This window comes from Mus caroli, chromosome 4 (assembly GCF_900094665.2).
Source record: "Mus caroli chromosome 4, CAROLI_EIJ_v1.1, whole genome shotgun sequence".
Taxonomy (NCBI): Eukaryota; Metazoa; Chordata; class Mammalia; order Rodentia; family Muridae; genus Mus; species Mus caroli.
In genome coordinates this window covers 27,321,160-27,336,304 of record NC_034573.1, presented here as the reverse complement: position 1 = coordinate 27,336,304, position 15,145 = coordinate 27,321,160, and the positions used below count along the sequence as shown (strand labels likewise).

The 15,145-nt window shown below is 46.3% G+C and overlaps 1 protein-coding gene across 6 annotated transcripts in view; it reads left to right on the top strand.

Moving 5' to 3' along the window:
* The window catches only part of Ankrd6 (ankyrin repeat domain 6), a 148,098-nt gene that overhangs the window by 72,665 nt on the left and 60,288 nt on the right, over nucleotides 1-15,145 (top strand). The window contains exon 1 of one of the 6 annotated variants that reach the window (XM_029476791.1): nucleotides 13,438-13,793. The exons of 2 other annotated variants lie outside the window; for them this stretch is intronic. The gene's annotated coding sequence lies outside the window, so the exon portion shown is untranslated. Of the gene's footprint in view, nucleotides 1-13,437; nucleotides 13,900-14,423; nucleotides 14,506-15,145 lie in introns of those variants that run through there. 3 more of the 6 variants (XM_029476790.1, XM_029476788.1, XM_029476789.1) reach the window with 3 other exon arrangements.

The window sequence follows — 15,145 nt, the reverse complement described above, 5'->3', positions numbered from 1 at the left end:
TTCTGTCAGCTTCTCAGTCTGTCTGTCTGGATCACACCCTTGAGGACTAGAGCGTAACCACATGGTGCTTCTCCTGACTCCTGGGCCTACAGTGAAACAGCTTTGGCCTCTGCCTTATCTGACACATGGACTTCGTAAAGCCCCTGTATTACTGGAGAACTGTATTTTAGGACCTATAGTCTCAGAGTCAGCCCAGACCATCTAATATAATAGTCTTTGAAAGATCTGCCGTTCTGGTATCTGTAGGTGCTGGCCGGTCCTTTTCTAGAAAGACCAGTGAAATCATTGTTCTGTGAACTGTATGGGGATGTGTATATCACAGGGTCCTTGGTCAAGCAGACCTAGCCCTTCCTCAGTCTGTGGATTGCAGTCACTGATGTCAACTTTCTTTTTGCTCCTTTTTGTGTGCTTGGCAGCCCCAGAGGCTGAAAAGGAACAGGCCTGCCTGTAGCTTACCCTTGTCCTCGGCAGTTACAAGATTAATGGCAGTGGCTGAGATACCACTTTTGTTGTTTTCTTTGTGTATCCCTGACTGTTCTGAACTTGCTCTGTAGATCAGGCTGGTCTCAAACTCACGAAGAATCTCCAGTCTGCCTTGCAAGTCTGGGATTAAAGCTGTGCAGCACCCAACTGACTGACTTTCTTTTCTCCCTTCCTCCCTTCCTTCCTTTTCTAAAAAGATTTATTTATTTATGTATTTTATGTATATGAGTGTTCTATTTGCACATACACCTGGTTGCCAGAAGAGGACATCAGATCGCATTACAGATGTGTCTTAGTCAGGGTTTCTATTCCTGGACAAAACATCATGACCAAGAAACAGTTGGGGAGGAAAGGGTTTATTCAGCTTACACTACCATATTGCTGTTCATCACCAAAGGAAGTCAGGACTGGAACTCAAGAAGGTCAGGAAGCAGGAGCTGATGCAGAGGCCATGGAGGGATGTTCCTTACTGGCTTGCTTCCCCTGGCTTGCTCAGCCTGTTCTCTTATAGAACCAAGATTACCAGCCCAGAGATGGCACCACCCACAAGGGGCCTTTCCCCCTTGATCACTAATTGAGAAAATGCCTTACAGCTGGATCTCATGGAGGCATTTCCTAACCTGAAGCTCCTTTTTCTGTGATAACTCCAGCCTGTGCCAAGTTGACACAAAACTAGCCAGTACAAGATGGTTGTGATCCACCACGTAGATTGCTGGGAATTGAACACAGGACCTCTGGAAGAGCAGCCAGTACCTCTGCACTGCTAAGCCATCTCTCCAGCCCTAAGAAATTCCACTTTAAAGCAATCTTCTAAAGAGGTCATTACAGCGGTCACTTGGGGGTTTACATGTGATGCATTTCAGCAGAAAATTAAGGTAGATACAGGAGGCCGTGGTTGATCTGGCAAGAGTTGGGCCATGGAAGTAAGGACCGCTATCCCCACACCTTTTTCCAGCCAGCCAAACTGAACAGAGTTAAGGTCTGGTGGTGACATGCCTCATCTCTGGCCACAGCCCTGGTGTTGCCTGCATTTGAGCAGCAGGAATAGTGTGGAGCACCAAGACAGTGTCATGTTCCCATGAATCTGAGGTAGTAACATGGATGGGCTGTGGGAACACGCGGGCTGTCTCCTCAGCAATGGATGGCATCTCTTTGTGGATGTCTTTTCCTAGACTGTGATAATTCCTTGTTTGAATAGCAAGCCTGCCCAGAGTAGCTTCTTACATAATTTTATATAGAAAAGCACATGTTTTATTGGGTCTGGTAGAACCATATTCTTGTAGTGTCAAAGGTTTGGTGGCTGAGAGCCAGGCCTTAATCTTTCTGTCATGTTGATTTTGTTGGATACTTTCTGTGCATTCTCTTACTGACAAACATTTTACTTTTGTACTTAATCTCACAGCATCCATACTAATAATTCTTCTGTTGTCATCCCCGGCAAAGAGGAATAGATGACTTAAATGCCTTATCTACAGCATTCGAAATGCAGTAGTCTTAAACTCCTGTTTGCTTGTTCAGTGCTGCAGTACTGAACTTCTTTGTTTAAACTGAGCTGTAGTTCACAGATGGAACTCACCCTTTTAAAGGATGCAGTTGGTTGGGTTTTCAGTGTAGTTACGAAGGTGGGTCATCACCACTAATTCTGGAACGTCTTTATTTCTCCCAAGAGAAAGCCCTAACTAAGTTCATTGGCAGCTGTTGCTATGTCCTCACCCTCTCTCCTGGAAGCCACTTCTCCTCTGTCTTTGGATTTGTCTGTCCTGGATCGTTAGAGGGATGGTGGATACTGACCGTATGTGATTCTCTATATCTGGTCCTTCTAGTTAGTTTGCTGTTGTAACCTGAGCTGTCACTCTTGTGTCTTCTGTGGATGAGTGTTGTGCACTGTGCTGCTCTACCCTTGTTTGTTGATTGACAGTTGAGTTGTTTTCTCTGCTTGTTGTAAGCGATGCTGCTGAGAACACTTACGGACCAGTTTTGTGAAACCACATGACCCCAGGTCACTTCGATATATGCATGCCTACGAGTGGCATTTCTGTGACAGCTCTTTGCATTAACTCGACTTTTCCTTGAAAGCCCTTGAGTATCTGCAGATTATAAAAATAAAATGTACAGCTAGAGAGATGGCTCAGAGACTGACAGCATTTGCTGCTCTACCAAAGCTTTGTGGTAAGCCTCAGAGAGGAAACACAGTCAGCTATCAAACTGACCCAGTTCTCAGCACCCATGGCGGGCAGCTCAGAATTACTTGCCTGAAACCCCGGCTCCAGCAATCAGACATCTTTTTTTTTTTTTTTTTAATGGCCTCTGAAGAAAGCTGCACACTGGTGGAACCTGTGCAGGCAGGCATACACACATTTTAAAAGATAGTAAATCTTAAAAAAAAAAAAGTGGTTTCTGAGGCGGCGTTTTAGAACTGTCCTCTTATGGGTAGGTACGGAGGTTCAGCCACTGTGGAAACGGTGCTTTCCCTGTGGAGTTAGCTTTGTTGCTTTGATTTTAAAATCCAGTAACAGAGTTGTATCCAAGCTGCCCAGAGGCTTGTGGATGGTCCTGAAAGTGTGAGATTTAGGTGGTAAAGTTCTTATTTCTGTTTCTGACACCCCCCTCCCATCATTGGAATATATTCACATAAATACTTAAGCCTAATCTGATAGGGTCACCAACTAAAGGCATTATTCCAGCTGCTGAACACTTGATGCCTAGGGTAACACTTCCCATCACGGGGTGGTGGGAGGCCAGTGGAAGAGAGACTTCCATACAAGAATCTTATTCTGGAGAGCGGCCTATGGACTTTCCCACAGATGAGTCCTGCCGCTCTTGAGAGCATCCAGGAGGTAAGTGAGCGCCGAGAGGAAACTCAGTCAGCCATCAGAGTAAACCTAGATTTTCTTCTTTCTTTCTTTCTCTCAAACTTTTTATTTATATGAGTACACTGAAGCTGTCTTCAGACACATAAGAAGAGGGCATCGAATCCCATTACAGATGGTTGTGAGCCTCCATGTGGTTGCTGGGAATTGAACTCAGGACCTTTTAGACGGGCAGTCAGTGCTCTTACCTGCTGAGCCATCTCTCCAGCCCAAACCTAGATTTTCTTAGAGGAAACAAATCCTCTTTCTATGGGGAAAAAAAATGAGAAGAGTGAAGATTCAGGGTTAACTTGCCGCTCTGTGAAGAACTGAAGGTTTATCATCTTTTGGGTTGACCTGAAATTTGTGATTTCTAAGGGTTCTCTCCTGAAGACTTTCAAAGTTGAACTAATTAAATGTATTTTCCTTGTAGAAGTAATTTGACTATGGTAATAATTAGACTATGCTGACAGAAATAACTATTTTAAGTCTGTTTAAGTCTCTTGGGAATGGGTATCTCTGGGATTACCTCTTGGCATATAATGAGCAATTTAAGGTCAGCGTCATTTCCATTAACACCAGTTATAGTGTTTCAAATTAAGGATCTTTCCTTGAAAAGATGTGGCAGAATTTATTTATTTTTTTACAGGCTTAAGAGTTTTAAAAAAGGGCTTGAGAGATGGCTCAGTGGTTAAGAGCACTGACTGCTCTTCCAAAGGTCCTGAGTTCAAATCCCAGCAACCACATGGTGGCTCACAACCATCTGTAATGGGATCAGATGCCCTCTTCTGGTGTGTCTGAAGACAGCAACAGTGTACTTACATATAATAAATAAATAAATAAATAAATAAATAAATAAATCCTTTAAAAAAAGTTTTAAAAAATGTATTATGTATGTATATTGTATGTATATGGGTGTTTGGTTTGCATATATGTCCACACACCAGAAAAGGGAATCAGATTCCATGAGGCTGTAGACAATTACAGACAGTTGTGAGCGCCATGTCGATCCTGGGAATTGAACTCAGGACCTCTGGAAGAGCAGTCAGTGCTCTTAAATGCTGAGTGATCCCTCCAAGCTAATGTGGCTGAATTTTAATTTTCAATAATTCATAGTAACTGTTGTGATAATTTGGTATTTGTCATGTGTTTTGTTACTGCCTGTGGTTCATCTACAATCTGGAACTTAAAGTCTGGCTAATTTAAAAGACAGCCTTATCTAGGAGATAACCCATGAATAACCTGGGCTAGGAAGATGCTGGATATGAGCCTGAGCTGACTTCAGGCAGGGAGTTCTGGGAGCCCTCTACCTAATTCTGCCTTACCTTCTCGAGGGTCAGAGCCCAGGTCAGAGAGCGTCTTCTGAAGCATGTTCTCTGCACGCACGTGTCTGATCAGAGGTGTGTGATGACGTGACAGGAGGACCACAGGGCCTCCCTGATGGTTCTGCACTTGTCTTCATCCCCATCTCTGCCAGGACACCCGATCACAGCAAAGCTAAAGCCAAGCACCATTGTTCTGTGTGCTGAGAAGTACTGAGTCCAACACATCCCTGGGGCAGCCCCTTGGACTTGTTAGCTGTAGTTGGTAGGATAAGGGATCCAGACAGAGTAAAAGTTGGGAAAGACTTGGAAGTCAACTGGAGACTTTAGCTTGCTGCTAACTTCATGGTCAGCTGTGCACCCCTCGTATTCATGGGGTGCCTTCTCTGAGCTGTGTGCTATCACTTACTGTGTGGGTTATGCAGGCTACCCTTTAAAGTCGGTAGCTGCTGCTGCTAACTATATAGCTAACTCTGTCTACTATACAAGAAAGCCCGTTGTGTAACCTGCCCAGATTTGAAGAACAGTTTGTGGGCGCACTGTTTAAATAGACCTTTCCTCCTGCTGTTTCCATCCGGCCTCAGCCAACCTTGGCAGAGAAACAAGAAGCTGGATCGAACCGTCCTCTGCTGACGTGTGGTATAAGTAGAGTCTACACAGTTTACGTCCTGACATCTGCTAGCAAGAGGTGGACAGTATTAGCATAAAGTCACACCCCGCTGAGTCATTTCCACTTTAACTTGATTTTCAATAGAATTTCTTCTTCTGTGTTCCTCAGGGCTACCCCTCAGGCCCTCCCAGTGGCTTCTGCTTTTCTATGCTCTCCAGGCCTGGATCCCTTTTTAGAAGTCCCCTGTATTTAATTCCCTCTTAAGCTCTGTGTGATGAGAGATTACCTCCCCCCCACTGTTCTCAACCCCCCCCTGCCCCCCCTCACGTCCCCTGGCAGGGTGACTTCCTGTAATTCTGTAAAAGCCACATCTGTCTGCACCCTCTCCTTTGCCAATCCCCTGTCCTTGCTCATCACCTAACGCTGCTTCTTCTCCATCTCCTTGTTTGATGTTTAGACTTCATCCACACTTAATCTGTTTGCATGTATGCGTATACACACAGACACAGACACACAAACACACACACACAGACACACAAACACACACACACACTATAGGCTACCATTGCGTATGAGAGAAAGCATGTGGCTCTTACCTTTCTCAGATCGCATGGCCTCGCTTAATATCATACTTTGCAGATCATCAATTTTCCCTGCAAGTCTCAAGTCTATGTCACGCCTGGGTATACGACCAATAGAGTATGTATTCTACCACAGAGGCACATGAGCATCCGTATTTGTTGTTGCTGTATAGGAAGTGGACTAGTCCAGATGTCCATCAACAGATGAATGAATAAAAAAAAAATCAAAACAAAACGATCCATGGGCGTATTTATTGAGGGGTCACTACAGCATTAGCTGTTTGGACGTATGGAGTGCTGAGAAGACACTTGTGAAGGCGCTTGCTCTCTGGTTCACTCAGGTAGACAGTAGTGCTCATTTGTTCCTGAGCAGGCCTTGTTCCTGCACCAGGTGCTAGGCTATACACTTGTGATGACAGTACACAGAGGAATGAAATGCGGGCTGAGTGTGGAAAGACTCAGAGGCTGAGAAGAGAGATGCTGTGAATAGGAGCAATGCTAAAGAATTTCAGCCTCACAGACTCCTGTGTTTGTAGGGTAATATTCAAGGGAACATAGTCTAAACCCCAATAGTAGAATAAATAATAATAAAATAAAAATAGCTATTATTTATATAGTATATTATAGTGTGGTATATGTTGTTATGATTGTATAATATAATTATTGTAAATAATAAATATTATTATTATTATTATTATTATTTGTGCTAGGAATCAAATTCAGGGTCTCAGTATACTAGAGAAGTGTTTTATCACTGTGTTGTATCATTAGTTTTATTTAATCAGTTAAATTTTTTAATCTACTTTTCTATGTATGGGTTTTGCCTGCATGTATGTCTGTGTATCATATGCATTCTGTGCCCTCAGAGGTCAGAAGGGCATTGGATCCCCTGGTTCGGAGTTATAGTTATGAACCGTTGTGTGGGTGCTGGGAATTGAACACTTCATAAGTCAGCCTTGTCACCCTTTCCTCTAATTCTGCATCTTATAGGGCTGAGTGTGGAAAGAGAGGCTGAGAAGAGAGATGCTGTGAATAGGAGCAATGCTAAAGAATTTCAGCCTCACAGACTCCTGTGTTTGTAGGGTAATATTCTGCAAAGTATGATATTAAGCGAGGCCATGCGATCTGAGAAAGGTAAGAGCCACATGACAGAACCTTCTCTGGTCAGGGCAGTCTCAGGGCTTTTGAATCATAAGGTAATGAGAGAGGCTGGCAGTAATGACTCAGTCTTGGTCCAGATTCATAATGCTACAGCCACCTTTAAAAGGTGCATTCCTAGCCAAGTGTGGGGGCGCACACATGTCATCCTGGAACATGGGTAGTAGAGGCAGGGGAATCAGAAGTTCAAGGAGATAGCCTTAGCTGTATAGTGAAATTAGAAGTTAGTCTGGGCAGTATGAGATCTGATATCAAGGAAAGGCAGAGAGAGAGAGAGAGAGAGAGAATATATGAGAGAATATTGATCCAAAGTAAATGGCAGAGCAACTGGGTCATGGGAACCTGGAGAACAAAGGAGGGCAGGTAGAATCTTCTGAGAGGAGGCCACCTTTGAATCAGATATGGAGGAGAAGGGGGTTTGGGGGTGGTGTACAGAAAGTTAGAAGCAGAAAATGGCACAAGGGTGCTTTCAGATACTCTAAATACCCCTGTAGCCAAGCTGAGGAACAGGATGTGGGGAGGGTTGTCGGAAGCGGATGGAATTAGAATCTGGGGGCAGATCATAATAGGTTTGTGTATCCCTGGGCTTTGAGGGGATGTGTATCTGCCGGTTACGGGTATAGCCAAGGAGAAACAAGCCCTCATGCACACTGTTAGAAGAAACTCCGGTAGAGAAAGGAGTGGGCAGGGACTGGAGACAGAGAGACCAGCGTAGCAAATGACTTAATGTGCGAGTTCAGACCTGGCATTAGCAGAGCCTCTAGTCTTTATGCGAATTCTGCCACATAAAGCATTCTTTGACAAGAAACACAGGTAGAGAAGTCACAGGTAAAGACAAAACAATTGGTACCAGGAGCTAGGGAAATGGCTCGGTGTTAGGTAGGTGCCTGCTGTGCAAGGATAGAGTCCTAAGTTTGGATCCCCAGTAGCCACATAAACACTGAGTGTGGCAGTAGCCTCTGTTACCCCAGCTGGGGTGGCATAGAGACAGGTCATCACCTGCTCAGGGTTTGCTACCAGCCAACCTAGCCAAACTGGTAAGCTACAGATTCAGTGAGAGTCTCTGTCTCTGTCTGTCTGTCTGTCTCTCTCTCTCTCTCTCTCTCTCTCACACACACACACACACACACACACACACACACACACACACGGCGGGGCTTGGGAGGAGACTGGTTCCCACCTGCATGCAGAGAGATACAGGATGAGCAGCCCCTTCTGTGTGTCAGCTCGAGGTCTGTTCTTTATCTTTGCCATCTTGAAGCAGATGGAAGAAGAAGGCTTCATTTCTCATCACCTCCTGACAGGGACAGATCTGATAGGGAAACATGTCTGTCAGAGGCTCACTGAGCTGAGACCCGGTGAGCGGACAGAGAATGTGACTACTGTTAACTCAGTGACATAGTCTTCCTGGGAGTCACGTTTAATGTGTCCCAGCAACTCTGTGGCCGGGTTGGGTTGGCTTGAGTACAGTTCTCTGTAATGGAAGCTACATTTGAAGCTGAAATATACCCACTGTCTGAACCTTGAAAAGAGTTGGGTCTGGCTTCTCTTTCTCCCTAGGTACAGGGACATTTAAGGAAGCAGATTTCCATATCCAAGCTGAAACCTGCTTCACTTCGCTCTGTGCACTTTCTACCACTGATAGAAGCTACAGAAAACATTCTCAGTGTCCAGTTAAAGAGCAGCTATCAGTGAGTACCGGAGCCAGGCAGTGCTGTCAGCGAAGACAGAACAAGGACCATTTGAAAGTAACCTAGTAACTGTGCTTATCTCTCTGAGCACAGCTGCCAGATATCTTTCAGTGTGCCTACAGCTCCGGCCAGTGAGGTGTGAGTGCTAGCATGCACAAGGAAACAGTCATTTAGAAAGCGATGGAGTGATGGAGCTGGAGCGGAAGCCCAAGTATCTGCCTGTAAAGCTCTCATCTTCGTTTCCGTTCCCTACTCTTTCAAATCAGAGCATTGGGTGATTTACTGCAGGGTCTCAGCCAGGGGAGAAGACGAAAGGAGAGAACGGTTTGGGGTGAGGGAACCAAGTTGACCGATGAAACCTGCAGTCCCTTATCGAGGTGGGGACACAAGAAAAGGAAGAGGTTTTTAAAGGAAGGATGTTGAGAGGGAACATCCAAGTAAGATGTCTGTTGGGTGGCTGGATGTTTAAATATAGTGCTTTAGAAAAAGTGAATGAGGCTGAAGAAGTAGACATGTAGAGAGCTGTTTCTAGGCAGCAGAAGAGGGTGTGGGCAGTGAGGAGGAAGAGAGGGCCGGGGAGTGAGTAGAGAATAGAGCCAAGAACCTCCAGGTCCTGCAATGTAAGGTCCCTGCGAGAGAAGAGCTCTTCAGTGAAAGAAAAGAGAGTCCCAGGGTGGAAGGAGGACAGAGCAGGCCACAGATACTAAGGAGGGAGGACCATTGATGGCAGAGGTGGTAGTGCCTGATGGGATGGAGGAACTGAATAAGGTGGGAACTAAAAGGATATTGTTGAGCCTGGACTTAGATCAGTGTAAGAGCAGCTGCTGCACTGAGAGGACCAAACAATAGCTTCTCACAAAGCCCAACCCTGCTGTGTGGTATGAGGGGTGTTGTACTCCCTGGTGTTCCCCGAGTGTGCCCTGCATCGTGTTTATAGAAGCTTCATGCAGAGCAGTCAAACTTTGGAAGAAACCAAAATGCCCTTCAATGGATGGAGTAGCAAACATTGGTACATCCAAACAATATATGGAGTACTATCCACCACTGAAAAGAAATCAGCTATCAAACCACGAAACTATACGGGAGATGGACCTTAAACAGTTATTGCTAGTATAGAGTGACCAGTCTGAAAAGGTGACAGAGCTGGAAGCAGACAGTGGCATTATGGGAAAGAAAAAGCTGTGCAGACCTTGAAGAACAAGGGGTTTTTAGGGAATGGAGCTATTCTGTATACCTTAACTGCAGACACAAGTATGGGGCATTGGTCAAAGTTTCCCACTGAGCTCTGTGACAGAAAAGGAGCTATGTAAAAGGCTGAGCCCTATTGGAAATGAGGGGCTGGTCTCTGATTCGCAGAGATCCACCTGCCTCTGCTGGCATGAAAGGCAAAATAACTGAAAAGAGGAAATGCACTGTGTGCATTATCACTGTGAGCAAAGGCAAGCCTGCTGTCATGGAGGAATGCCCATGTTCCAAGGAGAGCCAACACCTCACTTTCCTGCCTACCAACTTCCCACCACCAGGCGGGGCAGTTTCCTTGGCATGGTATGACAAATGCCATTTTCCAGTTTACCTGGTATCATCTTTGGTCATTGTCCTTGAATTAAAAGCTCTGGTGGCAGTCGCTACTTTCTCCTTGTCGGCCATTCTGTCATCCTTCAGACCACCCTACCCCTGCTAGCTCTTCTTAATGCTAATGTCTGCGTCTGCCCCACCTCCAACACTTGGCTGGGCTCCTTTCCCTTAGCCACTAAAGAGAAGTGATTCCTCTCCCAGTGTTTGCTGCTCTCTGCTGTTACCATCAATAGATAAATACGTAAAACACCACAAAGTAAATAAAAAGACAAACAATTGACCAAAGATCTACAGGGAGGCAAGTATGAGTAGGGCATGTAGATGCTCTTGGGAGGTGGTGTTGGTTTGGGCCCATTCCTGTTTTTGTTTGAGCATCTGTGGATTTCCCCAGAAGGGCTTCAGGGTGGCAGCTCCCAGTGGCTGTGGTGTAGGCCAGCTCTTTGGTGCTGATGGGTATCACTAAGGATGGTCTCCAGCTCCGTAACTCTTCAGGTCCCAGGAGCTATGGTCCTCTGTTGTGAGTGGAAGGAGGAGGAAGATTAGTATATCTTACTCCTCTTTTCTCTGAGGGTTGGAGCCATGACCTGCTTCATCTGGAAAGGACAGGTTGTCTAGGTGACGTGTCCTCTCATTCCTACAAAGTCCCGTAGCAACCAGCTGTTAGTTTTTCTATCATTTATGTAATGGATAATAAAGACCAGCTGTGTGCCAGGCACAATGAGAGGCACTGAGATGCAAGATGGTGAGAATAGGACTCAGCTTGAGGTACAGAGACCAGCCCCAGCCGTATAGCATTTTCCCCACCGGGTGCTATAGAGTCCACTTGAGCCTCTGTCTCACTGTAGCCTGGAAAGCACATTCACAGGAGTTTATCTTCCTTCAGTTCTAGAGGCTAAAAGGTATAGATCAGAGTCTAGCAGGATTCAGTTTCTCATGGAGGCTCTTCTGCAACTGTAGATGGCTGTTTTTCCACATTGTCCCTATGGCCTTTTACTGGGACGTGAGGGGAAGAAAGTACATTTAGCCCTTTGGGTTATTGATGTCTCTTGTATAACACACTATCCCATCAGCGCAGCAGTCCCCCATCGTGACCTAATTTCACTTTAACTGCCACTTGTTTTCAGTGACAGTGACAGTGGGGCTTAGGGTTTGGTCCATTGTAGGAACCTGGAGAGAGCTGTGGTAGATGGCATCTGTAGGGACAGCAATGGGCTGAGTTTTGAGCACAGGTAGAGCCATCTGCTATGTGATGGGCAAGCGAAGCTGCAGTTGGGAGGTGCTGGTGGTCTCTAGTAAGCAATCATCCTCCAGGAGAACAGGAGGTCGCTACAGCTCTGGTCCAGCGAGCTAATGAGTTTTACCTCTCAGCAGCTTCATTAAAAGTGGAGCTGTGCAACCCAGGTTTCCTGGATAATATACACTTGTCACCCTGAAGTGGAAACTTAAGGGTTCTTTGGAAAGTCAGTTGTGTTGGATGGTGTTTTGCCGGGGCAGACACGTGGAATGTTTTTTGGTTTTTTTGTTATTTTTTTTTTTAAGTGAACCCAAGTGAAAGGATATTTTGCTAAAGAAAGCACCTTGAAAGGACACGGATGAAGGATTCTTTGCTAAAAACACACATGTATTGGCCCTCCTTACATTTGTGTAGTTGAGTTCCTTTTGTTGGAACTCCAGAGAGAAACACACAAAAAAACCTTGTGGTAGTATGCTGTGGCTTCTTGCTGCTCCTGAGGACTCTAGTGAACTGGACTGCTAGTATATATCCGTGAAGTGTTTTTGAATGGATCGAGCTGCCACTGCTGATCTATAAACTGAACTGCCGATTTCCTGACAACACAGATGGGATTTGCTCCAAAGCAGCATTTCTACACAGGTCCACTTCCCCTGTATCTTTTCTTTTCCACTACCTCTGGTGGATGGTGGGCTAGAAGGGAGATTAAAGTGTTTAAGAACCATCATTAAGATTAAGGCTTGAGAGGCAGGCGGATTTCTGAGTTCGAGGCCAGCCTGGTCTACAGAGTGAGTTCTAGGACAGCCAAGGCAACACAGAGAAACCCTGTCTCGAAAAACCAAAAAAAAAAAAAAAAAAAAAAAAAAAAAAAAAAAAAAGAATAAGGCTTGGGGGGTAGGTATGGGGGACTTTTGGGATAGCATTGAAAATGTAAACGAGGAAAATACCTAATTAAAAAATAAATTAAAAAAAAAAAGAATAAGGCTTGAAATAGCAACAGCATCTTTGTCTCCTGCCAAGATGGTTAGCTGACTCAGTAGCCATCAGATTTGCCTGTCCTTGCAACAGCTCAAGAAACAATTGTCCCTCCTGCTTCGACATGGCGGTATGAGATGAGGCATGAAGAGCAGCCTCTTTGCTCTGCCACCTCCTTCTTTATGTGGAGAACCTTCTGTAAGCAGTACATCTGTCCCCATACTTGTGCTTACGGCCTCAGGAGGAGGAACTCTCATGGTTCTTTTGAGGCAACGGACTTTAAACTGATTGCCCTGATTCTGGCACCTGGTCCTTTTGGGTCGTGGTTGTGATGTCACGGTGGCCAGGTTAATCATTTCTTCAAAGTAGGAATCCAGTTACGTCCATCATTGTTATAATCTCACATAGCGCCCAGTGGTGATTGCAGAAAAGGGAAAGACGGCGTTTTTGTCTCTTGGCAGTTGTTCCCCTGGTATATTTCCACATTTGTGCAGTGTATAGGCCAGAGTCCACAGTCTGACCTTTCTGCGCCAAAGGGCAGAAGCTGGCCCTGTGGCCACAGGAGCTGCTGTTCTGGGAGGAACAGGGGTGAGGTGTGAGACTGGATGGTGGTCAAAGGATTTGTGGCCAAATTATTCTCCCCATTCTAATCCTGTCTTCACCTGGGAAATGTGGTGTCTGGGCTCACGTCAAAAAGAAAGCCCCTGTCTCCAGTAGGAAGTTGCTGTTGCCTGAGGAAGTGGGCCGGAAGACACACCTGGGATGCTTACCGGAGCAGCTGCACCTGCTTCTGCTTCAGAAGGGGCTCTCCACTTCCCCCTTGCCCACACTGTGGAGGAGATTGGGTGCCAGCAGATTGGGTTTACAGACATCTCAGTGGCTACTCAGCCAGCCCCTGTCTGCGCTGCTGATGCTGCAGTCCCTGTATGGGACTCCGCTTAAGCCGCTCGTGTCTGGGTTGCTGCGCAGGATGCCAGCATGTCCCCAGCTGTTACCGTGAGGACTGTGATTGTCCTCTTATCCTTTCCCGTGTGCTCCCGTTCACACCAGGCTGCAAACTTCACCTCCGTCATCAGAGCATCCCTCTGAAAACACTCTGCTCAGCCGTGAATCGCTCCTGACTCTTGATGGGCAGGGTTACAGGTCCTTCGCTTGTAAGAGAGAGCTGTCTCACAAAATCAGACTCTCCAACACTCGGAACAGTGGCAACAGAGCAGCATCTGGAGCTGGAGCTGAATGGATGCGTTAATGGGTTGATGCCGAGATCGTCGGTCGGTCAGTCGGCAGCGGAAGCTAAGGAAGAAAGCTTACCATTGCTGTAGGTAAATCTGAGCTCCCGGGAACAGCAGCCCCGGGAAGTGTGTGCTCTCCTCAGGAAAGAATTGACTGCGTTTTCAGAAAGAACACAGAGGACAGCCCTATGTGTGAGTAATGTCTCCGGTGGGAAAAAGCTAGTTGTTCTGAGTCTGTGTGCTCTCTAACCACAGCTCTGGTGGGCTCTGCACAATGCCTGGCTAGGACTTTTCTTTGAAAGGCTTGTTTCAGAGTAGTGCACTGGGAGGAGATGGAATGTGGTGGCTTACAGATATTGACAGGCACCAGGAGAGTTGGTTGTAAATCAGCAATCCAGAAGAAAACAATCAAACCTCACAGACCCTTTGCCACCCACAGAAAAACAACAAAAGAAATTGCGGGTGGGAGCAGTGGATACAGAAGGGCTAGGCCTGGGAGGGGAGGCGGCCGCGGGTCTTCCGGGGCCCACCCCCTCAGTTTGCAGTGTCCTCTCTAGACTTACTGTGCTCTCTGCTCCCTTCCTGCCTGAAGAACAGGCAGCAAGTTTGCCTTTAAGCTTTTGCCTCCTGAGCACAGTGAAACTGAATCCCGTGACAAAGGACGAGATTGACAGGTGGGAGGCAGACAGATTGCTCACTTCCAGCTACAAGGCTCTCTTGAATGGTGGCTATCTTACTGGAAGAGGAAGCTCAGATTTTATGAGAGGGCAAAGCGGCGACAGCCAGGGCACCCAACAGGTTAGCAGTGGAGTCTAACTTACAGCCCGCAGAGAGGTCACACCCGTGTATTTCCTTCCCCTCTCGGGGTTCTCCATCGTTCCCCATCCCTGCCTGCCTCCATCTGGCCTAGTTTACTGGTTCCCAGACAGGGAACAGAGCATCCTGTCACTCCAAGTGAGGTCAGGAGGGGAAACGGGAAGAGGAGACTCAGCATATGTGGTCCTGTGCATCTGCCCTTTGTGTCAAGCGTCTGCCGGTGCGGGTCCTAACAGCGAGATGATCCCTGCCCTGAAATCCAGAATGACTTTGAGATGCCCAAGTGTGAGGGGAAGGCGTTGGCTGCAGATGAGAATGGATAACCTGGGGTGGAGTCACTGCTGCTCATCTTGCAAGCAGTTTTCTGTGCAAGCATGCTGGGGGCAATGGGGCATGTCCAAGATCCGTTGTAAATGACCACTGTCCTGTGGAGGTATGGGTTATATCATGGGGGAAGTAAAGAGGGCCCTTATGTAGCCGCAACAGAAAAGCAAAACATAAAATGTCAAAGCTGGTTGATGAACATTCTCTCATCAATGGGGTGTTTATATTTTTATGGGTTTTTGTTGTTGTTATTGTTGTTTGTTTTTTAATAGTGATGGTAGCTGTACATGCAAAGGGT